This window comes from Ahaetulla prasina, chromosome 4, assembly GCF_028640845.1.
Source record: "Ahaetulla prasina isolate Xishuangbanna chromosome 4, ASM2864084v1, whole genome shotgun sequence".
NCBI lineage: Eukaryota > Metazoa > Chordata > Lepidosauria > Squamata > Colubridae > Ahaetulla > Ahaetulla prasina.
Genome location: NC_080542.1, coordinates 59,369,274 through 59,396,754, shown reverse-complemented (window position 1 = coordinate 59,396,754; position 27,481 = coordinate 59,369,274). Strand labels below are relative to the sequence as shown.

At 40.2% G+C, this 27,481-nt stretch overlaps 1 protein-coding gene and 1 long non-coding RNA gene across 4 annotated transcripts in view; one reads left to right on the top strand and one right to left on the bottom strand.

Annotated features, from left to right (window-relative positions):
* Positions 1-27,481, bottom strand: part of GLIPR2 (GLI pathogenesis related 2) — a 110,271-nt gene that overhangs the window by 12,390 nt on the left and 70,400 nt on the right. The window lies entirely within an intron of this gene.
* Positions 16,063-20,381, top strand: LOC131196847 (uncharacterized). Of its 3 annotated transcripts, XR_009154837.1 has the most exons (5): positions 16,086-16,100; positions 16,486-16,600; positions 17,135-17,301; positions 18,075-18,168; positions 18,892-20,381. It is a non-coding gene; the product is annotated as an uncharacterized LOC131196847 (long non-coding RNA). The 3 variants fall into 3 exon arrangements; XR_009154838.1 differs by lacking the exon at positions 16,486-16,600 and having other exon boundaries at positions 16,063-16,450; positions 18,892-20,375; XR_009154836.1 differs by lacking the exons at positions 16,086-16,100; positions 16,486-16,600 and having other exon boundaries at positions 17,110-17,301; positions 18,892-20,370.

Genomic DNA, 27,481 nt, shown 5'->3' with positions numbered 1-27,481 from the left:
AGATACCTATACAAGCTTAAATAGTACAGATAACTTGTAAAAACACAGTGTCAGATCTGCCCCAGTCTGTGCTCCATGGGAAGTAAAACTCTCGACTCCATTAGGCTGAAGTAAAAAGGCACTTTTACTAAGAGATGCTGATTGCAGTAAAATCAAGTGGAATCTAAAGTTCCCACACACCAATACAGAACTAAATATCTGGTTTCCCCTAGCCCTTCCCACATGGTCTGCCAATGTGTAGTCAATCCAGCACTGCCAAGATGTTTTGGGAACTGCTGATGAAATTCCACTCTCTCAAGGTAAACTGCCTTGAAGATGCCAGCACTGCTCTGTTCTTCCTCAACTGTCAACCCCGACTACCAATTTCCCATTATAAAAGTATATAGCTTTATTGCCCATTTGTTCCCCTCTCCCTTTCCCGATTGATGGCAAAATGCCAGCAAGATGCCAAGCCGAAGGTGGTGGATCTGACATGCAGAAATGTTAGCTTTTCCTTAGTGTCATTCTGAATCAAAGAATATTTTTTTTAAATTAAAGTGGTCTGCCTTGCATTGCAGAGGAATTTTCAATAATTAAACTAGGTTGAATGTCAGAATTTCTGTTTTCTTTTTCCAGTTCTCCATGTGCTGTCTATCTGTAATGTTTGTGAATAGGACAGACTTCAACATATTGACAATTGCTTGTATGTTCACACTAATTGTTTTTCTCTACCTGCAGACACATTCAAGGAATTCCCAGACACACCAAGATCAAATCACTGTCAATCCTACAAGTAACTAATTGCCAAACTGCTTCTAAATCCTTGGTGGGGAAAATTTAGCCAGAAAACAAATCTGAGCAAGACAATTGGTGAAAATTTCAGCTTCTGTTTTTTGATTACTTCATGGTTTTCATACATTTTTTTAAAGAGGCTCTTTTATGTGCTTCCTGAAAGCAATTCAAAGACTATATAATAACCAGATAGGAAAAATGGATTCACAGAATGTTTCACATCAGTTCATTTGTATTTATTTGCAGTTCTATAGTTTGCTAGTTAGAATGCAAGAAAATTCCCTGGCATGTGTAAGTTGGGAGGAAGTATGAAATCTTCCAAGAGCAGCAGTTCTCAAAGTATGAAATAGAATACAGAACAACAGAGTTGGAAGGGAACTTGGAGGCCTTCTAGTCCAACCCCCTGCCCAAGCAAGATACCCAGTACCAATCTGGGCAAATGGCTATACAATCTCTTCTTAAAAACCTCTGTAAAGGAATAGATATACTGAAATACTAGAATTAGTAGAAACTTGCTAATTGTTATGTATGAGATATGACGTCTTTGTATACCTGCACGCTGTAAATATCTGTTTCCTGTGGCACTGACATATATTATGTCTTTGAAACTATAAGACAAACATGCCACATTGACTAACTTCCTGGATTGTTATTGGGGTGAAGTATCTGGCACTTCCTGGATTGTTATATATGTCCCATCAATTGATCAGAGCCCATCATTTGATCTCTCCCCATTCTGCCTGAGAAATAGCCAAGTGACTATTGTCAAGTGACTTGAAGTCAATAGAGTCATTAATCTTTACATACCACAAACCACCACCAAAACAAAAAAAACAAAAACAAATTACCCATATCAATAAAAAAGCTTCAATCCCAAAAAAAAATCCCTCTGGAGAAGAAACAAAAAGGGCTACAGTATGTAACAAATTTTAAAAACCGCTACAGAAACATACGCAACCAAATAAAAACTGAATGCACCAATTACCACACCAAGCAAGAAGAAGACCTTCTGCGCACAAATTCAAATCATGCTTTTTATAATTTTGTGAGCAACAAACTTAAAGACTCGAGATCTATCCCACCACTAAAAGACTCTAACGGCAAAGAATATAATGATGAAACAGTTAAAGCAAACCTCTTCAACACATTCTTTGGCAGTCTTTGTTAACAATAATGGCTTATAGCCGACATTCCCCAATCGTACCAACAATGAGTACAACGACCTAACACATATAGATTTCACAGAAGATAATGTTGAAAAAGCCCTTTGCAAACTAAAACTATCCCTATCTATTGGACCTGATGGACTATGTGCATACTTCTTAAAAAAGCTTTCCACTAATATAGCAGAACCCCTAAGCATAATCTTTGAAAAAGCTTTCACGACCAGTTCCCTTCCCAAACTTTGGTCACTTGCCATGGTCATCCCTGTCTTCAAAAAAGGAGACCCCAGCCTAGCTGAAAATTACAGACCTATCTCTCTTTGATGTATCACCTGCAAAGTAATGGAATCTATCATCAACCAATTCAGAGGTTCCCAATCTTTTTTGGTTTGCGGCTCCCATAACACTTCGGATTTTTTCCGCGGCTCCCTTAATAGGTACATCCGATTTTTTTTTTTATTTTTGTCTTTTTAAGGATTTGGAAATCTACTTTTTAGATCGTTAAGGTTAGGTTAATTGAAAAATAAATTAAATACGAGCTTTAAATTCACAATTTAAAGAAGGTCTGCCCGTCTGGATTTGCTGATGGACGCGCCGTCTCCTTTGATAAGAGCAACCTCTGCAAAACTTTCCCAGAAATGAAAGTCCCTGCTTCGGTCTCGGAGTTTGACCTCTCACGATCCCCTTGTTCCCTCAAATCTCCGCCTTGTAAAAGAGGTGACTGTTCTCGCCTCCAGCCTGACTCACCTGGGAGGAACCAACAAAATAGTTTTACTATTTTCTGCGCAACCCCTCTTTCCCGATGCCATCGAGCGTGATGGCCGCAGCCATGTTGAACAGCGTGTCAGGGCAGGCACTGGATTCAAACGGGCGGGCGAAGCCGGCGCTCGCGCTTCTCCTTTAGTCCGTCGTCTGGGCAGGCGCTGTGATTCAAACGGGCGGGCGAAGCCGGCGCTCACGCTTCTCCTTTAGTCCGTCGTCTGGGCAGGCGCTGGATTCAAACGGGCGGGCGAAGCCGGCGCTCGCGCTTCTCCTTTAGTCCGTCGTCTGGGCAGGCGCTGTGATTCAAACGGGCAGGCGAAGCCGGCGCTCGCGCTTCTCCTTTAGTCCGGCGGCGGCGGCTGCCGTCTTCCTACCTGCTGTGGCCTGCCCCGCGGAGGGTGTGAGTGCGGCTGCGCAAAGGTCCCTTGGCTTTTAGAGTTATCCCAAGTTGCGGTGTACGAGTCCCGGTCGCTGCGGCCGTGTCCGGCTTTGTGCATCTGGGATCTCGCAACACCGCGTATGGAGCAGACGCTGCTTCTTCGCGGCTCCCTTATGACGATAGCGCGGCTCCCTGGGGAGCCGCGGCTCACACTTTGGGAATCACTGAACCAATTCATTACCCTCTACCTAGAAACAAGCAACCTACTCTCTAATAAATAATTTGGTTTCAGAAAATAATTATCATGTAATTTACAACTTCTTCATTGCAAAAACATGGACTACAAATCTTGATCAGGGCAAAGCAATAGATGCAATCTACATAGACTTCTGTAAAGCTTTTTGACTCAGTAGTACATGATAAACTTCTCATAAAACTAAAATCTTATGGCATCTCAGGACCCCTCCACAATTGGATAACAGCTTTCCTATCAAACAGACAACAAGTGGTCAAAATTGGCAATGCTTTATCAAATCCTGTTCCTGTCAAAAGTGGCATTCCCCAAGGCAGCGTTCTTGGACCAACACTCTTCATATTATACATTAATGATCTCTGTGATCATATTACAAGCAATTGTGTTCTCTTTGCTGACGATGTCAAACTATTTAACACCATCAACAATACAACTACCCTTCAAAAAGACCTTGACTTTGTATCTGAATGGTCTAAAACTTGGCAACTCCAAATCTCAATCAGCAAATGCTCAATCTTACATATTGGAAAAAAGGACCTAAACACTAAGTACAAGCTTGATGGACATTACCTTGCAGATGACCCCCACCCTGTTAAAGACCTTGGAGTTTTCATATCAAATGATCTAAGTGCCAAAGCCCATTGTAACTACATCGCAAAAAAGGCCTTAAGAGTTGTAAACCTAATCTTGCATAGCTTCTTCTCCAGAAACACTACTAACCAGAGCACATAAAACATTTGCTAGACCAATTCTTGAATACAGCTCGCCTGTCTGGAACCATACCACATTTCAGACATCAATACAATTGAACATGTCCAGAAATATTTTACAAGAAGAGTTCTCTACTCCTCTGAATACAACAAAATACCTTATGCCACCAGACTTGAAATCCTGAGTTTAGAAAATTTAGAACTACACTGCCTTCGACATGACCTGAGTTTAACTCATAGAATCATCTATTACAATTGTCCTTCCTGTCAAAGACTTCTTCAGCTTCAATTGCAACAATTAATTAATTAATTAATTAATTAATTAATTAAGTTAATGCTTGGAATAGACTACCTGACTCTGTGGTCTTTTCCCAAAATCCCAAAAGCTTCAACCAAAAACTGTGTACTATTGACCTCACCCCATTCCTAAGAGGTCCGTAAGGGACGTGCATAAGAGCACAAAAGTGCCTACCATTCCTGTCCTATTGTTTCCTTTCGTTATATCCAATTAATATAGTTATTACATACTCATACTTATATATATGCTTATATATTGTATAGTTATTTCATGCTTATGCTTATATATACTGTATGACAAAATAAATAAATATAAATAAATAAATAAAAAGTGTGAAAACAAAGGAGATGATCAGAGAAAGAGATAATGCCAAATGGTGCTCATTAAAGGGCTCTACCCTGGGGAGGGGGGATACTTTGTCTTGGGTTTGTAGTCCTTCCATGCATGTATGTATCCTCTATGTGTGTGGAACAACTAACCATTTAAGCTTGATCAAGATTAAATGCTATTTTACTCAAGCCTCTGTTTAAGTCTCTTGTTTGGCATTTATGAGCTTAAACACATTAATATTGGACTTTTCAAATATTGGTGGATCTACAACTTCTGAAGGCAAGTCGTTCCTACTGATTTACTGTTCTCACTGTCAAGAAATTGATCCTTAATTTTAGGTTGGATCTCCTTTTGATAAGTTTCCATCTGTTACTTCTTACTTTGCCTTATTTGGAGATTGGTAGTCCCCCTTTTCTTTATGACAGTCTCTCAAATATTGGAAGACTGTTATTATATCACCCGAAATCCTTCTCTTTGTTATACTAGACATACTCAATTTCTGCAACCATTCATTATGTGTTTCAGGCTCTAGCCCCTGAATCATCTTAGTTACACTTCTTTGCATTCTTTCTAGAGCTTCAATATTTTTTTTTGCATTGTAATGACCAAAACTGGATGCAGTATTCCAAATGTGATCTTACCAAAGCAAAGTATAGTGGTACTAGTACTTCACGTGATCTTGAAACTCCTCCTCTGTTGATGAAACCTGGAACTATAGTGGCATTTTTGCTGGACTTGTGGTTCATACTTTAGTCAATTGTCCACTAGGACTCCTAGATACCTACTGTTTTCATATGTTTTTTAAATTGTGCAACAATGCAGAAGAAGAAATTTTAAAAAAATATAGATTTAATTACTACTTAAGTTGCATACCTGAAAATGATTTAAAAGAAAATAAAAATAAGACTGTGAAATTTGAAATCACTTCTTTTTGCCTCAGGGAAACAGATCCAGGACAAAGTCAAATTAATTCTGGGTAATGTTCTGTGAGATAAAATATACTGACATGCTGTCAATTTTACATATTTTTATGTACATATTTATTTGGATAGTTTTTAAACTATCCAACTGTGCTTTGTATTTTATTCTTTTAACTGCAAGCCATTGTTGGCAGTCAGGTGGCTTATAAATTATATTAATTAATTGATGGTAGATGTTGCTGGACTGACATTCACAAAAACTAGTAAAACAGTAACTACAAAAACATTCATTATGAAAATAGGGGAGGAGAATAGCATATCAGGGGTGGGTTTCAAAACCTGCCACTACCGGTTCGCTCGTGGGCATGCACGCAGTCACATACACGAGCAGCGCTTCTGCGCATGCGCAGAAGCATCCGAGTGGGTGAGCATAGCCTCCCACCACCGCTACCAGTTTGCCCGATCTGGGGCGAACCGGTAGCAACCCACCACTGTAGCATATAGAGGACAAGCAGCACAGAGTATATATCACCTTTGTAAAGCACATATCTTGGTCTTATGGAATTCCTTAACTCCCATCTAGTAATAATCCATAATTTGACCCTGGATCCATGGCACTATGGATCTATTGACATCGCATAGTATAAAGTTTTTCAAACTGTATTGCACTGTACAATATCACATAGAAGAATGGAGAGCAGAGATATAATATTCTCTCTCCTTACTGATAATAAATCTCTCCAAAAGTCTAAAAAAATCCTAAACAAATACAGAATTCCACCCACACTTGGGCAGCCAGTTTACCAGCCTACAAGCCCAGCATTTTAACTGCTGAACCACTCCAAGGCCCTCAAGCCCAAATCCTATAATTTCCTTCCATAATTCACATAATCGTTAGAAATGGATTTGCAGCTTTAAAGGTGGACTAGTATTAATTAATTAATTTATTATTTATTTATTTATTTTTTCAAATTTATATACCGCCCTATCTCCCTAAGGACTCAGGGCGGTTCACAGGCAATTAAAATACATATAAATACAAATTAAAAAACAACAATTAAAAAACTTATTCTATTGCCGAATTTAAAAAACAATATAAATAATAAAAAACCCTTAAAACCAATAACTTTAAAATCTAATCCAGTCCCGCGCAGATGAATAAGTGCATTTTAAGCTCGCGACGAAAGGTTCGGAGGTCCGGAAGTTGACGAAGTCCTGGGGGGAGTTCGTTCCAGAGGTGGAGCCCCACAGAGAAGGCCCTTCCCTGGGTGTCGCCAGACGGCACTGCCTAGCTGACGGCACCTGAGGAGTCCCTCTCTGTGGGAGCGCACGGGTCCGTGAGAGGTATTTGGTAGCAGTAGGCGGTCCCGTAAATAGCCCGGCCCTATGCCATGGAGCGCTTTAAAGATTGTCACCAACACCTTGAAGCGCACCCGGAAGGCCACAGGCAGCCAGTGCAGTCTGCGCAGGATAGGTGTAACACGGGAGCCCGAGGGCTCCTCTATCACCAGCGCAGCCGCGTTCTGGACCAACTGAAGCCTCCGGATGCCCCTCAAGGGAGCCCCATGTAGAGAGCATTGCAGTAATCCAGGCGAGACGTCACGAGGGCGTGAGTGACCGTGCATAAGGCATCCCGGTCTAGAAAGGGGCGCAACTGGCGCACCAGGCGAACCTGGTGGAAAGCTCTCCTGGAGACGGCCGTCAAATGGTCTTCAAAAGACAGCCGTTCATCCAGGAGAACGCCCAGATTGCGCACGCTCTCCATTGGGGCCAATGACTCGCCCAACCAGTCAGCCGAGGACCCAGCTGACTGTACCGGGATGCCGGCATCCACAGCCACTCAGTCTTGGAGGGATTGAGCTTGAGCCTGTTTCTCCCCATCCAGACCCGTACGGCCTCCAAACACCGGGACAGCACTTCGATAGCTTCATTGGGGTGGCCCGGTGTGGAAAAGTACAGCTGGGTGTCATTAGCGTACAGCTGGTACCTCACACCGAAGCCACTGATGATCTCACCCAGCGGCTTCATATAGATGTTGAACAGAAGGGGCGAGAGAATCGACCCCTGCGGCACCCCACAAGTAAGGCGCCTCGGGGCCGACCTCTGCCCCCCTGTCAACACCGTCTGCGACCGGTCGGAGAGATAGGAGGAGAACCACCGATAAACGGTGCCTCCCACTCCCAATCCCCCCAACCGGCGCAGCAAGATACCATGGTCAATGGTATCGAAAGCCGCTGAGAGATCTAATAGGACCAGGGCAGAGGAACAACCCCTATCCCTGGCCCTCCAGAGATCATCCACCAATGCGACCAAAGCCGTCTCCGTGCTGTAACCGGGCCGGAAACCGGACTGGAACGGGTCTAGATAGACAGTTTCATCCAGGTGCAGAGGAAACTGATATGCCACCATACTCTCTACAACCTTCGCCAAGCGGGTTGGAGACCGGACGATAATTACCTAAGACAGCCGGGTCCAGGGAGGGCTTCTTGAGGAGGGGCCTCACCACCGCCTCTTTCAAGGCGGCCGGAAAGACTCCCTCCAACAAGGAGGCACTCGTAATCGCCTGGAGCCAGCCTCGTGTCACCTCCTGAGTGGCCAGCACCAGCCAGGAGGGGCACGGGTCCAGTAAACACGTGGTGGCATTCAGCCTACCCAACAACCTGTCCATGTCCTCGGGAGCCACAGGGTCAAACTCATCCCAACAAATGTCACCAAGACCACCCTCAGACGCCTCATCTGAATCGCCGCAATTTTGGTCTAGACCGTCTCGAAGCTGAACGATTTTATCGTATAGATAACCGTTAAACTCCTCAGCACGTCCCTGCAACGGGTCATCCCGCTCCCCCTGGTGAAGGAGGGACCGGGCCACCCGAAAAAGGGCGGCTGGGCGGTTATCTGCCGACGCAATGAGGGAGGAGGCGTAGCAACGCCTCGCTTCCCTCAGTGCCACTAGGTAGGTCCTAGTATAGGACCTAACTAGTGTCCGATCAGCTTCTAAACGGCTAGACCTCCAGGAGCTCTCTAGGCGTCTTCTCCGGCGTTTCATCCCCCTCAGCTCTTCGGAGAACCAAGGAGCCGGTTGGGATCTGCGCCGGGTCAGAGGCCGCAGAGGCACGACACGGTCTAAAGCCCCAGCCGCAGCCCGTTGCCAGGCTGCGGCTAGTTCCTCTGCCATGCCGTGAGCCAGACCCTCAGGAAGTGGCCCAAGCTCCGTCCGGAACCTCTCCGGGTCCATCAGGCGCCTAGGACGGAACCAATGTTGTGGTTCCGTCTCCCTGCGGTGTTGAGTGGCAGTCAGAAAGTCCAGGCGAAGGAGAGAGTGATCTGACCGTGACAAAGGTTCTATGACTACATCTCTCAAATCCAGATCCTTCAGCCACTGACCAGAGATAAAAATAAGATCCAGAGTGCCACCCCCGATGTGAGTGGGGCCATCAACTACTTGAGTCAGGTCCAAGGCCGTCATGGAAGCCATGAACTCCCGAGCCGCTGTCGATGACGAGCCGGCAGATGGCAAGTTAAAGTCCCCCATGACTAAAAGTCTGGGGGTCTCTACTGCCACCCCGGCAAGCACCTCCAGGAGCTCGGGCAGGGCAGCTGTCACGCAGCAAGGAGCCAGGTACGTGACCAGCAAGCCCATCTGACACCTATGACCCCATCTCACAAAGAGGGATTCACACCCAGCGATCTGAGGTACAGTGGTCTCCCTCGGCTCTAGACTCTCTTTAATAGCAACCGCCACCCCCCCACTCCTACCCTGGGCCCTCGGCTGATGGAATGCACGGAAACCTGGTGGGCACATTTCAACCAGGGGCACACCCCCTTCAGTGCCCAACCAGGTCTCCGTAACGCCTATAAGATCCGCGGCGCCCCCCTGGATAAGATCGTGTATTAGGGGGGCCTTATTGGCCACGGACTGTGCGTTGCATAACATAAGACGAAGGCCCAGGCTCTGAGGGTCTTGACCATCCGGGGAACGGGAAAAGTCAGAGGAATCGGGGCACGCGATCGCTTGCAGACATCGAACACGTGACCCCCTAGACCAATACGATCCCCCCTTCCGCCATATCTGCCCCTCCCACTTACCGTGCAAATGGAACCACCCTCACAAAAAGGAACACATTCCCCCCCCATAACCTCCGAACCCACTAATTAATTGTGGAAGCTCAATGTTTTGTAAAAGAAGTACTATTATTTGATTAATAACTTGATTAAAAACTTTGGTGTAGTGGTTAAGACATCAGGAAAACAAGAAATTGTGAGTTCTAGTCCGTCTTTAGGCACAAAGCCAGCTGGGTGATCTTGGGCCAGTAACTCTAAGACCTAAGAAGCAGGCAAGGGCAAACTACCTTAAAAGTCTTGCCAAGAAAATTGCAGACTTGTCCAGGCAATAGCCAGGAGACAAGACTGACACAACAAACAAACAAATAAGCAGAATCCCCTGGAAATGATTAAACATCTTTAAGAATTTTGATAGTAACAACTACAGTTTTTTAAATATATTTAATAATTAATAAGTTCTAAACATATCTTATTTCTTTACATTAATTTAAAGAGAAAAAATATTTGGGTAAACCCAAAAAAAGTGATTGTGATTATGCAGCTCGTAGTCTAAAGCAGCTTTGGCAAAAGGAATTCTCCAAGTTTAATGCTGTATTTTTAGAGAATTTAAACAGTGTTTTAGGTTTCATTGTTCATATACTTCCTCAAGTTATGATACACATTTTTAAATATGTTTAAAACAATTTTAACCTTTCTATCAGTTTCTATAAAGAAATAGAGGGTGGGAAACGATGCAGTTCAAAGCTTTCTAGAAAAGCACTGAATAAGATCAAATGCATAACACAACTCCTTAGGTTGCCTGTTTCTTAATGAGAGCCATCTCCAGTTAAAATTTGAAACCATTAATTACCTTCTCCTCATTTATATGATAAGTGGTTCATTTTCTTTTATTGAGATTGAATCCTCTGCCAATGATCAGGAAAAGGGGGAATTGCATAGGATGTTTGATTGAATTTCATTGCTATTGGCCATTTCTTAAACAGGTTACAAGCTGACAAACACAGAAAAAGAAGTCGATATCCATTCTTTGCTTTATTGACGAGCCAATCTTTTTTGTAAACATTTCATCAGCACCTTCCATTTGTACACAGACCTGCTATTTGGGGATTGAGGGGAAACTTGGCTTTATATAAGTTGAAAAGACTAATAGATGAAAAGAAGATAATATAGATGGGATAAATCACCAATAAATGTGAAAAGTACCTGTTAATGCTTGACTACTCAGTTACTTTTAAAATAATATTTAATTATAATTAAAAACCTGATGTCCTATTTTTGCTGCAAAGACTGTGGCACTTTATCTATGAAAAAATATTTGGAGCAGTTAACTCAAGAAAGGATTAATTTCTTCAAACTTCATATGAATTATCTTTTTTTACATCTCTCCTCCAATTCTAATGCATATATACTTGTGGCTGATAAAAAGGTTTACCTAGTTCCAAATGGTAACATTTATGATGAAATATTTAATCTGAAATGCAACTACTTTCCACATAAAGCATCCTATTCATAAATTGTTAGATTCAAAAAGCTTTGAATCTAGCAATTAGTTGTAGAATAAATAACTAGAATATCATTCTGCCTCATCCCCTTTTATGTTTGCCATAGGTGGACAATTATATGTGGATATTTCAGAAAAATGAATGAATAAAAAATGGAAGTTAGCGAGAGACTAAATTGATCAGGGTAGGGCATGGATAGAGAATTAATTTTCCAAAGGGACCACTTTCAAAACGAGGACAGTTGTGCAGGGCCACGATTGCTCCCCCACTCCCATCACCCACATCTACCTGGACAGGAACAGCCAAAGGGCTAGATGTGGCCTGTGGGCCATATAACGCCCAGGTCTAGGAAGGGAATAAGTGTTCTTGTTCTTAACCTGTAGTTGTGGGAAGCCACCACCCCTCTTAGAAGAATGAAATATTTTGAGGAATATTTAAAAAGGCAGATTATTATATTTCCCAAAAACACAAATGGAAAAACATGTTTTTTTAGAGGCAGAAAGCAACCCCCACTTTCTTAATAGCCCCAACAGTTATTGTGTGCCCATTAAGAAAGACTGGGCCAGCCTACCTACAAAACAAAAGACCTTCAACTCCAGGATGATGGGATTAAGAAGAACAGGACATGATCCTTCAGGACATAATAGGATTAACCCACTACCATTTAGAAGAAGACACAGAGCTCACTACATTGCACAATCTCCTAAGGGTATTTCAATCATTGCAATATCTCAAGCAGTCCAAACTTCAAACTAACCTGGGAGCTCAGACAAACACCTAAGATTTCCATTAATTTCCATATCAATTATAGGCATGAATAAGAAAATTGCTTTTTATTATTCTTCCTGTCATATTTGTTCTCTACCACACTGTTAGATTCATTCATCTGGATTTCTGAATGATCATAGAAAAGGGATAACTTCCTCTTGCTTGAAAGCCTATGTTGATCAACTGGCCCCCATCTTCATCCACATCTTCAATAAATCTCTGGAGATGTGCTATGTCCCTTCTTGCTTCAAATCCTCTACTACCATCCTGGATGACTGCAGACTGGTTGCTCTGACATGCATAGTTACGAAAACCTTTGAAAGCTTAGTGGTGGCTCACTTGAAAACCATCATTGATGCTGCTAGACCCCTTGCAACTTGTCTATTGTGCAAATAGATCAGCAGATAATACTGTCAATATTGCATTGCACTACATCTTACAACATCTTAAATCCAAAGACCTATGCAAGGTAGTTTCTGTTGACTTCACTCAGCACTCAACACCATTATAACAGAAATCCTCCTTTCTAAACTGACTCAGCTAACTGTGCCTAACCACACTTAAAGATAAGCTTTCTAACGAATAGGAAGCAGCAGGTAAAGCTAGAGAAAATCACATTCAATTAGCACAGGAGCTCCCCGGGGCTATGTGTTCTCTCCATTACTCTTCTCTCTATATATCAATAAGTGCATCTTAAAGGATCCTTCTGTTAAAGTACTGAAGTTTACAGATGATACAACAGTCATTGGTCTCATTGAAAACAATGATAAGTGTGCATATAGATGAGAGATAGATCAAATCATCCTATGGTGCAACCAGAACAATCTGGAGTTGAACACTCTTAAAACTTTAGAGATATATTGTACAAGAGGCTTTCCTATTCTATCGCCTCTTACAATATTAGACAACACAGTATTAACAGTAGAGACCTTCATTATTTCTGGGTTCTATTATCTCCCAGGACTTGAAATGGACACCTAATATTAGAGCCATCATTAAAAAGGCACAACAGAGAATGTTCTTCCTTCATCAACTCAGAAAACTCCAATTGCCCAAGATGCTGCTGAAACAGTTCTACAGAGCAATTATTGAATCTATCATTTGTACTTCAATAACTGTCTGGTTTGGCACAGCAACCAAACAGGATAGGTACAGACTTCAATGGATAATTAGGACTGGAGGGGAAAAAAGCAGTTGCAACCCGCCTGCCTTTCCTTGAGGATATGTATACTGCACAAACCAGAAAGAGGGCTGAGAAACTATCTACAGACCCCTCATATCCTGGTCATAAACTGTTTCAAATTCTCCCCTTAAGATGCCACTATAGGGCTTTGCATGCCAAAACAACTAGGCACAAAGTGTTGTGCCATCATTTTGTTGAACACCTAATTCCCACAGCACTGTCTTAGACCTAAAGATAATTACCAATATAGTAGACTGTATTTCTATTATGCATCTCATCTTCTCATTTTTTTTAATCTTCTCATTTCTAATCTTTCCTCATCTAATCATCTTTCCTACTATCTTCTCCTATTTGTATTATGTGATTTATCACTTGTTGTTTGTATTATAAGGGAAAAGATATACTGAAATAGTAGAATTAGTAGAAACTTGCTAATTGTTTCTTGCAACATATATATGTATGATATATGATGTCTTTGTATAAACATTTGTTTCCTGTGACACTGACATATATATTATGCATATATATGTTGCAAGAAACAATTAGCAAGTTTCTACTAATTCTACTATTTCAGTATATCTCTTCCCTTACAGTATCTTATGATTAATGATTTAACTATGATCTATCACACTGTTTGTATGTACAATGAGAGTTTATGCACCAGAGACAACTTCCCTGTGTATCCAATCACACTTGGCCAATAAAGAATTCTGTTCTGTCCTGTCCTGTCCTATTATCTGAATTGATTGGATTGCTTCTAGCGCTGTCAGTCCCTTCAGCTGCAGTGTGATTAGTCTTGCACTGTAGTAGTTGCACAGTTTTCACAATATTGTTTCCTAGTGTTACCAGCAGGCCAAATTTAAAGTTGTATGGGGGCATAATGGAAATCAATCTAACACTACATTCCAGTCTGAGGAATCATCCCACTACATATCTGATATGCCTATGAAATTACACTTGTCCTCTTCCCACTTTCCCATTCTCTGGTTATTAACATATAGACCATAAAAGCCATTACTTCATAAGAAACTATTTTTTTATTTTTCACTGAGTAATTCACTAATCCCATTTTCAATGTTCACAAGTTACTGTGAAAGGTCTCTGTTCAACTCCAACCTACATATAGTTCCATTTAAAGGAGGTTTCCTACTCTGAGGTGTACCTCCCTTGGAGAGGAGCAGAAAACCTTACAATAAATCCACTTATCCTAAAAATTCATTGTATTGTTTTCATTGTTCGTTTGTGTTCATTTTGGTTTTAGGATTTTAAAACTACATTTTTTTAAATTAAGGCCCTATTAAGGCAAAAAAATTAGAAAACCCCTGATTTAAAGGTTCTCTCTTATTTTCACATGCTTTGGTCAAACAGGATGTTTTTAGTATTTTGAATGAGTTCCCTATCCTTTGCCAGCAGTTCATCACTCAGCCAGCTCAAACCATGGCTCTATAACCCAAATTTCACCTGCAGAATTACAGTTCCATTGAATTTCTAGAGAAAGGAAATGGTTAGGGCATTCACATATTGCATTTAAGATTATTATTATTATTATTTACATCTGTGTATCAAAGAAATACCTTCATCTTGTGTCCATTGCAGCTTTTCCAGGATTCAAAAAAGAAATCAAAGGCTTTGTTTTTTGATAGCCTCTGATAATTCTGTCAGTGTTATCCTCTCATTCAGCATAAATTTCATTGCTTCTGGAAACTTAGGTAAGTTGGCTTTTTCCAGATACTGTAAAATTTTCTCTTCTGGAAATTCTTCATCACCTTCATATAGTTTCCTAGAAAAGTCATGGATAATATTCTTTTTTTCCTCAATTTGGTAACATAGAGTTCCATCTTTGTCTTGCAGTTTACTTATCCATTTTTTCTCTTTCTCCTTTTTCAATTTGTAAGCTAGCCATCTCCCTGGTTTGTTTGCATTCTCAAATAATTTTGTCTTGTTCTTTTTATATGTTGCGCCAAATCTTCTTTTTCAAGAATATTCCATTTATGTTTAGTTATCTCCATTGATTGTTTTAAATTTATTTTTTGTGGTTCCTTTTGTAACTCTGCTTCGAGTCTTTTATAGTCTTCTTCTAAAGTTCTTTGTTGTTGCTTATTCCTTTTATTTTTCTTCGCTATGAATGTTATAGCAACTCCTCATGTATGCTTTTGCTCAGGGGTGAAATGTAAAATTTCTTACTACTGGTTCTGTGGGCGTGGTTTGATGAGGGAGTTAATGTGACTGGGTGGGCGTGACCAACTTTTTTTAACTTTTAAAAGCATTTTTCTACAACGTCTTCGGCCGAGGAAGTTGTTAAAAAATGCTTTTAAAAGGTTCTGGCGATCAGGCAACTCAGCTGGGATCGCCAGAAGAGCCTTTTAAAAGCTTTTTTCCTTTTACAACCTTTTCAGCGGAAGAGGTTATAGAAAAAATGCTTTTAAAGAGTTCTGATGATCCCAGATGAGCCGCACGATTATCAGGGGCTTTTTTTTACCTTTAAAAGCATTTTTTCGGCTGAAGAAAAATTGCTTTTAAAAGTAAAAAAAAACTCTGATTATCGCGTGGCTCAGCTGGGGTGGGGGGGCAGGGAGATTTGCTACCAGTTTTCCGAACAACCCGCCGCTATCGCTACTGGATCGGGCAATCTGGTCCGAAGTGGGAGCATTTCACCCCTATATGCCACCTCAAGATAGATAAAAGCTCCCTTTGAATATTGTGGAGAAGTTTTGTGACTAAGGCACCATGGACTTCCTTCTTCTCCCTTTTACCTGTGTGACTGCCTCCCACTTGCAAGCATTTCAGAAAAGGTGAAAGAAATGAGAGAAGCATAGGCATGAATGCTGACATTCCTGACTTGGAATGTAAACTGAGAAAAGTAGGCGGGGCTTGGAATAGAGGGAGGGAAAGAAGGGGATTGTTAGTTTTTAAAATAAAACTGTTGCTGCTGAAATGTGGAAGGAAGGAAGGAAGGAAGAGGCAGAAAAAGAAGAATCAAGAAATTAGAGTAACCCAATGTAGGAAAATGTTAATATTATGATAAAAGTCAGCAACAACATAATATTAATGGATGACTTTGAGAGAAGTGTCACTTCTCTCTCCCACACACACAAAAACCGTGTGTTAGATTTTAGTTATTCTTACTTTAAATGCAAATCTAAAATATATTTCTGTAAATGTACATTAATTCAGTTAATTTCTGGATGACTGCAAAAAAAATCTACCCCGGTTTCTGCTGCACCATTTGCTGCCTATGTTGTGCTGTAGCCACTTTTTCTTTAAGGGAGCTTTTTCTTCAGTGCAAAAAAGCTGCAGAAAGCTTTTCTTTTCTTTTTTCTACCACTCAGCCTGGCAGGCACTTAGCAAAGTAAGTAACCTACAGATTCTGTCCCTTTTTTCTAGGCATGCAGTAAATTTAGGAAATGCAGGGGTTAAAAGGGATGGAGATTGGCGGTCAGAGGTTAAGAGAGTTTAACTCCAGCAACTAATTGGGGGCTGGAGCTCAAGATGGCGATGGGTGAGTAGCTCTGAGTTTATGCTCTCCATTTTAACTTTTCTTTGGTATGTTTATTCTCCATTTCTAATTTTTAATCTATTTAAATTGTATCACCTAAGAGGCCCCCTATCTCCCCCAGCTATACTTTCAAATCAATCACCTTTATTATAATCATTAACTAGCAAAAAGAAACAAAGAGGAGAAAATAGGGTTTGAATATCCCGAACTTTCAATAACTAATAAAGAGGAGTGATACATAAAAGAGAAATGCTAAAACACATCGTTCTTATTAGTTAAAACTAACCTAGAATTACAGAGCCCTTCTCAAATTTGAAGAAGATACCATACAATAGCTGACATAAAAAAAAAAGCAACCAGACATAATGTAATAATCCTAACTCTGGGATTTAAGAATAAGGAAAAGGAAGAAGACACAGCATATCCACTCTGCAATACAGATTTCAATCAAGCCTCTGAAGCCACAGAAAATGGATGAATACACAATAATTAAGTGGACAACTTTAGTAAGTAACTTAGAATCTACTCTCTCATTAGGGAGATATAATTCCGTGGAGTGGCGTCTCCAGGTGGAAATAAGAAGCCAAGAGTTTACAGAATTTTCTTCTTCCCTGATAGAGAACGCCTGCCTCCCACTGTCTGTGCAGCAGCTGTTATGATTAAGCAGCATTGGCTTCCGACTCCTTTTGGTGCAGTAGAATAAGGTATCGAGATAAAACTTCAACTTTTTACTTTTATATCATATATGCTGGCCGTTTCAATAACCACAAACTTATCTGTTCAGCAAAACCCCAAATCTATCTCCAGCGCAAAGTTCAAAAGCAGTTTCCCAGCAGAAACAAATCACTGAGATCTCCAGAGTGAATTGAGGGTGATGGGCCTTTAAAATGCAGTTGTGCTGACTTTGAGCCAGCTGCTTCACTGCAAACGCTCTGGTAGAGATTACTACTTGCGGAATGGCTGCCAAATAGAAGGAACGCATGTGAGTTTTGCTAACCTTTAGGCAATCTAATGTCCCTAGCGTCCTTCTTAAAATGAAGCCTTTTTTTTGAGCTTCTTCTCAATATTCCCAGTACATGTCTTCTGTTTGGAGAAAGCTAGCCTACTTTTGAATCAATTTTCCGAAGAGGGTATTACCATTTTAAAACCTAAATATGGTGTTGGTAAGACGGAAAACCCTGGGGTTGCTTTAGAAAAACACACATTGCTGATAAAGCACGGAATTGCATCCACACGGGGAAAAAATGAATGAAGGGAAAGATAGGATTTGGAGAGATGAGAGAACTTGGATATCAAACATTTATTTGGATGTAAAGTTTATTCTGGTGAGTTCTGCTTTGTAGTGTGGGCTGTCTGCAGCTTCCTTTGTTAACTTTTGTTATGATGGAGAGACGGGCATGGCACAGCACCTCAGCATTTTTCTCTTTTTCCCTCTTCATATTTATAACTTTTGTAAACTGTTCTTTTGTCTTCACAGCTATCCTATTGCTTCCTTGCTGTGCTGCCCCAAGAGGGATTTGTACATCATCTGCCTGACACAGAAGCATTCCAGGATTGTTAGCATAATGCTGGTCAGTGAAACCTATATGTTTTACTACTAAAATCTTAGTGTGGGTTGTGATAACAAGTTTACTGGGTGTCATCTCTGTCCCTTAAAATGGCATCTAATAGGGTGAAATAGGGGAGGAAGAGTAAACTTTGCAATATTTGATAGAGCGTCCATGGACAAGTATAGTCTATCTGACACAGGGGGAAAAAATCAACCTTTCTTCTGGAACCAATCCAGGAAATAATAAATACATATATTCTCGGATAGCATCCCAGCTTTCCAAGATCTTATTCTGTGAATTATTAGGAAAAAGGAAAGTATTTACATTTCTAGCAATTAGATTACAGGTGGATGCAAATAGTCCTATCAGGATGTGAGGGCCTGCTTTGCAGTTATACTGTCATGCTAATCTCTCTTGATTTATCTTCCCTAGAGGAGAAAAGTGGGGGGAAAACTGCCTAAGCGCTTTATCTTACATTGCCTGATTACGTAATTAAGCCTAACAAGATTTGAAGGCCAACAATGGCCAATTAGGTTCAACTAAACTTGGAATCTTTTCCATACTTTGCTTGGTAAATTCACCTGTTTTTTATAGAATGTGTTTGGACTTCAGAATTGAATCATTTACAGGTATTTTAGCAACACAGAAAAATATGTGGAATTATGGCAAAAAGAAAGTGTGCAGTTTGGGTTCTGGTGAACTGTGGCACATACTTTCTTCACTTTCTGTGATTTTTTTTTTTAGGGACCTATCGCAAGAGGTTGATATTCAGGTGACTTACCAGATTCGGAAACTGGGAACAACCCAAGTGAACAGCCATTTTTAACTCTCCTTTTAAAAGCTGGTTTATCTCCTTTCTGGCTATGGGAAGCAGCTCATCTCATCTAATCTATGCAATGGAAATGCCTAGGAGAGGAGGTTCCTTACATACCCCATGTGTGGAAAGAAAAACCAGCTTTCCTGCTGATAGGCACAACTAAGTTTATAGCAACAGACCTGGAAAATGCCCAAAGAAGCCTGAATGGGCACTCCATAACAATAGATATATGGTTAGCCCCACAATGATTATCTTTTAATGCAGTAGACTTCAATAGGAACCTAGAAGGAGAAACTTCCACTTTGGGAATTGTTGGCCATAAAACTAGATGGAAATGGACTTGGGTAGCCTTCATCAACCATGATGCCTGCTTTTTTTTTCTCATGCCTTTCGTGTGGACCACTGCAGATGCTGACAAGACCAATCAGCATTTCAACTACAAGCGCACCATATATTGTATTCCACCTCCAGTGAATACAGTCAACTTATCTATGCAGTGGACTGGGCGTAGCACTTGTGAGGTTTGGATAATGGGGATGAATGTAATCCTTATTTACATTTACATTTTTTTCTGAAAGAGTTTCCCGCTCCATAGAACAGAGGGACCAGACATAGAACATGGTAAACGTGACATAGAACATGTTAAACTAAATAGTCGATGTTACACCACGATCACCTATTGAGTTAGAAGGATACACAACCAATGGAGTGAATCCCTTTGTTGAGAGTTCCTGAATATATCACGACCCTGTCTTGCTTGATGCATCTTATTGCTCACTCACAAGAATGATTCATGAAGATGTAAATGTCTGGATGTTTACTCTTTTTTTTCCTGATATGGGTGACACTTATTATGTGTATCGCAAGTCTCCCCACATCACAAGCAATTGGGTTGATTTTTAAAGTCTGCTCTGATACAAGGCAGACAAACTCTGAAGGATAGTTCATCTTAGATGTGTGGGCCTGCAGTTTATAAAGTGTTACTTCATACATGGTATGGTGTGTGTACTCTGGGGACTTTTATTTCCAGGATTACGGGTATATGCATATACATATGCATATGCTCAGCTTTTAGGATGACATCCCAACTTCCATTATTGCATTAAGGGAAATACCTCTTCCATTCTGTGTTGTGTTGGTATTTGCCTAGTTTAGGGTTGCTGAATTAGCACTTGTCCTTCTCCATATTTCTGCATCATTTCAAATCTATCACCATGTTATAGCCAGTGCCACTAGGATTCAATTGCATTCAATGCATTAGGATTTAATGCACTAGGATTTAAATGCATTTAATTGCATTAAATGGAAATACCCCTTTCATTCTGTGTTGTGTTGGTATTTGCCTAGTTTAGGGTTGCTGAATTAGCACTTGTCCTTCTCCATATTTCTGCATCATTTCAAATCTATCCCCATGTTATAGCCAGTGCCACTAGGATTTAATTGCATTCAATGCATTAGGATTTAATGCACTAGGATTTAAATCCATTTAGTTGCATTAAATGGAAATACCTCTTCCATTCTGTGTTATGTTGGTATTTGCCTAGTTTAGGGTTGCTGAATTAGCACTTGTCCTTCTCGATATTTCTGCATCATTTCAAATCTATCTCCATGTTATAGCCAGTGCCACTAGGATTTAATTGCATTCAATGCATTAGAATTTAATGCACTAGGATTTAAATGCATTTAATTGCATTAAATGGAAATACCCTTTCCATTCTGTGTTGTGTTGGTATTTGCCTAGTTTAGGGTTTCTGAATTAGCATTTGTCCTTCTCGATATTTCTGCATCATTTCAAATCTATCCCCGTGTTATAGCCAGTGCCACTAGGAGACTACAAACTGAAGTTTAGTTCTGCCTATTACCAGAGTCAAGATTTTGGGTTTTGGGGGTGGTGGTTTTGGTGGATTTTAACTTATGCTGTTTTTCATATTGTAGTATATGTTGATATTTTGCTTTCATTTTAAAAATTGTATTATTTTGTGATTACCAACTTGACATGGTTGAAATCATTTTTTGGTGTTTTATTTTGATTGTTATATTAGGGGTTTCATATATACTGCAATGTTTGAAAGCTGCTTTCCACAAGAAATCTATCTATGTGCATTCAGTCTCTGCTACTGTTGATCCAAATTCCTTAAGTTTTTGTTTGCCAACATTTTCTTTTTTGATGCTGCTGAAAGAGTTCATTTTGTTTCGCCCTTTAACATCAAAGGCGGGAAATGAAGGCCACGCAGAATGGACTTTGTAGTACCAACAACATAGACTTTGTAATATTGTTGTACTTAATTAGTATTTAGTTTGTCTCTCCATGAACACTAAACACCCTTTATTAACATTTTAAATTTAATGCCAAGATCTGCTTTCATCAGACTGGTTTAAATGGATATATGTGTTATCGGCTGTAATATGTTTAACTCCATTTAGCTGGTTTACTATGAAAAGGAGAGGTTTTGTCCTGCCCAATCAATTTTTCCCTTGTATTTTCATTGATGTGTTAACTGTAAGAGGGACTGAAAGTCGATTCTCTGGGTTCCCACTTTGAATGAGAGAAATTCTTTTTAGTTAGGATATTCTAAATAAATGATAATTAAATGATGTTACTGTCTCAGTCTGTTTCATTGCAAAGATTGAGGTACAAGTCTAGGAAGCCATCTTTGGCAATTACTCTCTTATGTTTTTCTTTCCTTTAATTTTTAAGGTTTACTTAACTTTATTGTATCCTTTTTCCTTCTGCTCTTTTCCCTTCTCTCATCACCTCTGGCACACAATGCCCCCCATGCCCCATTTTGGGCCTGGAAGGCCTCCTGCACCAACCTGAATGCCAAAATGGGCCATGTATGTTTTGTAATGACATGTCTTCTTTCCTATTTTCTTTGAAGAAGAATACCATTTGTTTTTCCAATGTCTGCCTAAATTCTATCTTTTAATATCAATCAATTCAGAATCCATCTTATACTTTTCTTTCATCCTTTCCACTGATTCTCATTGGATTATGATCTGCCCATAGATTTGTATCTATTTCTACCTCATATACATTAGTAATTAATTTCATTGATATCCATGCCATATCTATTATAGACCAGGAATGGTGTCTATTAGAATAGAATGTGTATTGGTTTTCCCCAGGGTTCCTGGGGAATTCCTTTCTCTCCACATATCTTGTATGTTTAACTCTTCTCCATTTTTAAAAAAGTTCTAGATAGAATCCTTCTTACTCCTTTCCTTATTCTGTTATTTTTATAGTCCAATTTTTTGTCTATTATTGCATTAAAGTCTCCTAGGAGACAAAAAATATCATATTCTGTAACATGTATAGTATTATGTAGGTTTTTTTTAAATAAAATTGTTCTTGTCCACTATTTGGTGCATAGATTGCAACTAGTAGTATCCACTTTTGATTTAACATTACTTCCACAATCAGGATCCTTCCCTCTTCAACATTATACATTTGGTTAGCCTAAATTGTTTCTTTAACATATAACACCACTCCTCTCTTCTTTTGTTGTGATAACAACACATATAGGTAAAGGTAAAGGTTCCCCTCACACATATGTGCTAGTCGTTGCCGACTCTAGGGGGTGATGCTCATCTCCGTTTCAAAGCTGAAGAGCCAGTGCTGTCCGAAGACGTCTCCGTGGTCATGTGTCAGGTGTGACTCAATGCCAAAGGCGCATGGAACGCTGTTACCTTCCCACCAAAAGTGGTCCCTATTTTTTCTACTTGCATTTTTACATGCTTTCGAAACTGCTAGGTTGGCAGAAGCTGGGACTAGTAACAGGAGATCACCCTGTTACACGGCAGCACTAGGGATTCAAACTGCCAAACTGCTGACCTTTCAATCAACAGCTCAGCTGTCTTAGCCCCTGAGCCACCAGGTCCCCCCAACAACACATATAGTTCCCCAATTTAGAATACTCCAGTAGTTCTTTATGTTTTTCTTTTATGTGAACTTCTTGTAGTGGTATTATAGCTAGATTCAATCTTGTAATTTATTGAAGGTTTTCTTCATTTTCATGGGTAAATTCAATCCATTGATGTTTAATGATAGTATCTTACATTATTCTTGCATTATTCTATCTATATCTGGGTCTTATAGTCCTGGTTGTTCTTATTTCTCTCGATTCTTTGGGTCTTGCTCCGTTGCTCTCTATTCGGTCCCTTTTCTCTTTTTCACAACCCTAACCCTAACCCTAACCCAGGGGTGAAATGCTCCCAGATCGGACGGGCTCCCGCGATCCGGTAGCGATGGTGGTTGCTGGTTCAGAGGACCGGTAGCAAAAATCCCTGGCCCCGCACCCCCTGCCTCTGCTGAGCTGCACCATCAGCGGAGGGTTTTTTTTAACTTTTAAAAGAAGGTTTTGCTTCAGCCAAAACCTGCCTTTAAAAGTAAAAAAAAAGCCTGTGAGGATTCCGCCCCTCAGCTGACATTGGCAGCCTTTAAACTTAAAAAAAAAAAAATTAAAGGCTACTCTGGGGATCTCACCTGAGTTCCTCATCAGCAGAACCTTAAAAAACATGTTTTCTGTAGAAAACATGTAGAAAAACTCCTTTTAAAAGAGTCTAAGACACTTACCTGATTACTGATCGACGTCATGGCTTTTCTCACAGCCGGAAAGCCCCAGTTTCGCTTTTAGCACCAGACTGAACTAATCTAAACTTAGCTAATCTATTTCACCACTGAGTGATTAATGCTGTCTGGCTGAGGAACTCTGGGAATAATAAAATAAAATATTTGTGCAGCTTTCTGAGATTTGGTGTGTTTCTGTAGTGTTTCACTCTAACTACACAAACACACAAAATCTCAGAAAGCTGTATGTGGTATTGTGTGTGTGTGTGTGTGTGTGTGTGTGTGTGTGTGTGTGTGTGTGAGTTGTGTGTCTGTAAAGTGTGAAAGTTGATTTTTGAGCTTTTTGTGGCTGTGTGAAGTTTGAAGTGCAGCTGCTTTTACATTGTGTGTGAGTCAGTTGTATTGTGTTGTGAGTGTGTAAAGTGTGAAAGTTGGTTTTTGAGCTTTTTGTGGCTGTGTGAAGTGTGAAGTGCAGCTGCTTTTACATTGTGTGTGAGTCAGTTGTGTTGTGTTGTGTTGTGTGCGTGTGTGTAAAGTGTGAAAGTTGGTTTTTGGTACCTCTTATTGCTTTTTTATACTTTGTTTTTTATTTTTATTATTTATTGTTATTGGCCATGCCCACCCAGTCATCTGACCACCAAGCCATGCCCACCAATTAAGCCATGCCCACAGAACCGGTAGGGAAAATTTTTAGATTTCACCCCTGCCCTAACCCTAACCCTAATCCTAACCCTAACCCTCTTCCATACCGAAATGCTGATTGTGGAACTCCAATGCTTTATCCAGTGAGTCCAATCTATGTCTCTTTTCACACCATGTGACCAATATTCCTTCCAGGGTCAACCATCTGAAATTTACGTTGTACTTAATCAACAACATAGTTAAAAATTGGTAATGTTTCTGCAACTTTCTAACTCTTCTTGAGACCTATTTCAGAACTATCAATTGTTTCCCTTTGAATTGTATTGGGTCATCTCTTGTCTTGTGGAGCATGTCGTCCCTCATTGATTTCTTCACAAATCTTACGTACACCTCCTTCGGTAATTTGTGTCTCCTTGCATAGTTTGTATGTATTCTATATGTTTCATTGATTTCTATCAGCATCTCTTCTTTCTCTGTCCCTAATGCCTTTGCTAGTAACTCTGCCATAACATCTGATAAGTCTTCCCCCTTCTCCCCTTCCATATTCTGCAATCTCAGATAATGAGCTGCTTTTTCTGTCCCTAACAATATTACTGTAGTTTCTAACTCTTTATTTGCCTGGATTAGTCTATTATTTATTTCATCTACTCTTTTTTCTTCTTTCTCCATACTCTTTTCTATTTCCTGTATTTTCTGTTCATTCTGTGCAATTAATTGCTGGAAATTTTCAAACTTTTCATCTGTCTTTTGTATCTTTTCTTTTAATTCTCCAATAATAATAATAATAATAACAATTATTATTATTATTATTATTATTATTATTATTATTATTATTATTATTATTATTATTATTATTATTATTTAATTTATAGACTGCCTTTCTCCCGAAGGACTCAGGGCGGTGAATAGCCAGTTAAAATACAGAAAAACAGACAATATTAAAACAACCCTTAAAAAACTCATTCAATTGGCCAAGACTAAAACACAATTACCCCCTATAAATTATTAAAAATTTAAAACCCCAATTAATCAGATTAAAATTTTTAAAAGATCAAGCCAGTCCAGCAAGACGGAACAAATAGGTTTTAAGTTCACGGTGAAAGGTCCTAAGGTCAGACAATTGTCGAAGTCCAGGGGAAAGCTCGTTCCACAGGGTAGGAGCCCCCACAGAGAAGGCCCTCCCTCTGGGGGCCGCCAGTCGACATTGTGTGGCTGACGGCACCCTAAGGAGTCCCTCTCTGTGAGAACGCACCGGTCGCTGGGAGATTGAAGCCGGCAGAAGACGGTCCCGTAAATATGTCCTAAGCCATGGAGCGCTTTAAAGGTCGTCACCAAAACCTTGAAGCGCACCCGGAAGACCACAGGTAGCCAGTGCAGTCTGTGCAGGATAGGTGTTACATGGGAGCTACATACTGCTCCCTCAATAGCCCGCGCAGCCGCATTCTGGACTAACTGGAGCCTCCGAGTGCTCTTCAAGGGGAGCCCCATGTAGAGAGCATTGCAGTAGTCCAGGCGAGATGTAACAAGAGCATGAGTGACCGTGCATAGGGTTACTCATATCGTTTCTCACTTCTCCTATTTCCCTCTTCATTTCATCATGATTTTTTGTCATTTTCTCCTGCATCGATTGGAGCATAGTCTGCAATTCCTTAAATGGATTTGATCTCTCCAATTGGAACAAATCTTCTATTGACCTCTGACTGGATGGACTTGAGGTAGCTGATGATGGTGTGGAGGAAGGTTTCCTTCCTAACCCTATCTTTATTAGGTTTGTAGTGCTTTTTACTTCAACAATTTTACCTCAATTTTTTTTTAAATATCCAACACTTCCAATCACCTTTTAACATGTATATAACCCTCCAGCGCCCCAAATCTCACTTAACCTAGGTATAGGGGGGAAAAGGCTTTCAGATCCAATCCCACTTCAGTCCTCCCTTTAGGCCATTCTTTTTTTAATCCACAATGTTTTATATGCAATTAGAAGAGAAAATAATAATAGAATAATAATAAAGTAATAAGAGTAATAAAAGTTAATAAAAATGATAAAGAAAAATCGTTATTTGGGACACAACATGCCAGATATCATGGTTGTTGGAAACCGAAACTTACAATTTATTGACATCGCGGTACCAGGAGATGCCAGAGTAGAAGAAAAAGAACTGGAAAAATCATGAAATATCACGACCTGGTCATTGAAACTAAAAGGCTATGGATGAAACATGTATCAGTGATACCCATTGTCATTGGGGCACTTGGCACCATGTCCAAGAATTTTATAAGATACATCAACAAATTGCAGCTTCCTACAATAACACCAGCAGAACTGCAAAAAAACTGCACTACTTGGAACATTGTACATCTTAAGAAGGTACTTGGTTGATACCTAGGATGCTGGCAGCAGCCCGTATAAACCATTAGCACCAGTCAATGGTATTTGTGATGCAGTTTTGAATGTTCAGTTGACTGAGTTTTATGTTTAATAAATAAATAAGTAGTAGTAGTAGTAGTAGTAGTACCAGAATAATAATAAGAAATTTGTAATCCAAGAAGGACCACTATACTTGTCCTTAACATTCTGCTTTATCGGTGCAATAGTAGTATAAGTCCATCAAGAGTATTTATAATCCATAGAGCCTGTTAAATTGTCAACCTCTAATACCTCAGTATCCCAAAGAGATAAGACAGGCAGCACTTAGCCTTTAGTCCACGTTATTTGTAATCCACCACAGGAGCCAAGGTTATAAAATATCTTGGAAAAGAGAAAGGGAAAGGGAAAAAAGGGGAGGTGTTTGTCACTTCCACAATCCTTCAGTTTTATACCCAGTAGATGTCCTCCTTGCTCCTTTCTTCACTTCTCATAGTACTTTAAAAGTTAATGCAAAGGGGCGGGAGGCATTTCATTTTCCCTATTTTAACATCCAGGGATGTGTGTGTGTGTGTGAGAGAGAGAGAGAGAGAGAGAGTGTGTATGTATAAACAACAACTCTCTCGTCACTCCTTGTTATTATGGATCTGTAACTACTCTGCATTTCTTCCTTGCTGCTTCAAATGTGGGGCAGAGGGAGAAGTTCCCTTCCCTCCTTCTCTCTGGAGTCCCCCTTTCTTCTTAAATCAGCATAGGGAAATCCACTCCCTTTGGTGGAAGTTGGAAAAAACTTTCTCCAAGTCCATTCCAATGCTTTCTTCTGCTTTCTCAACTTTTGCTCCAAACAGCTGGCACCACTTTGGTTCGGCCATTAATGGCCATCTTCTTCTTCACCTTCTTTCAGGAAGGATTACTCCTCACCAGCAAAACAGACCACCAGCTG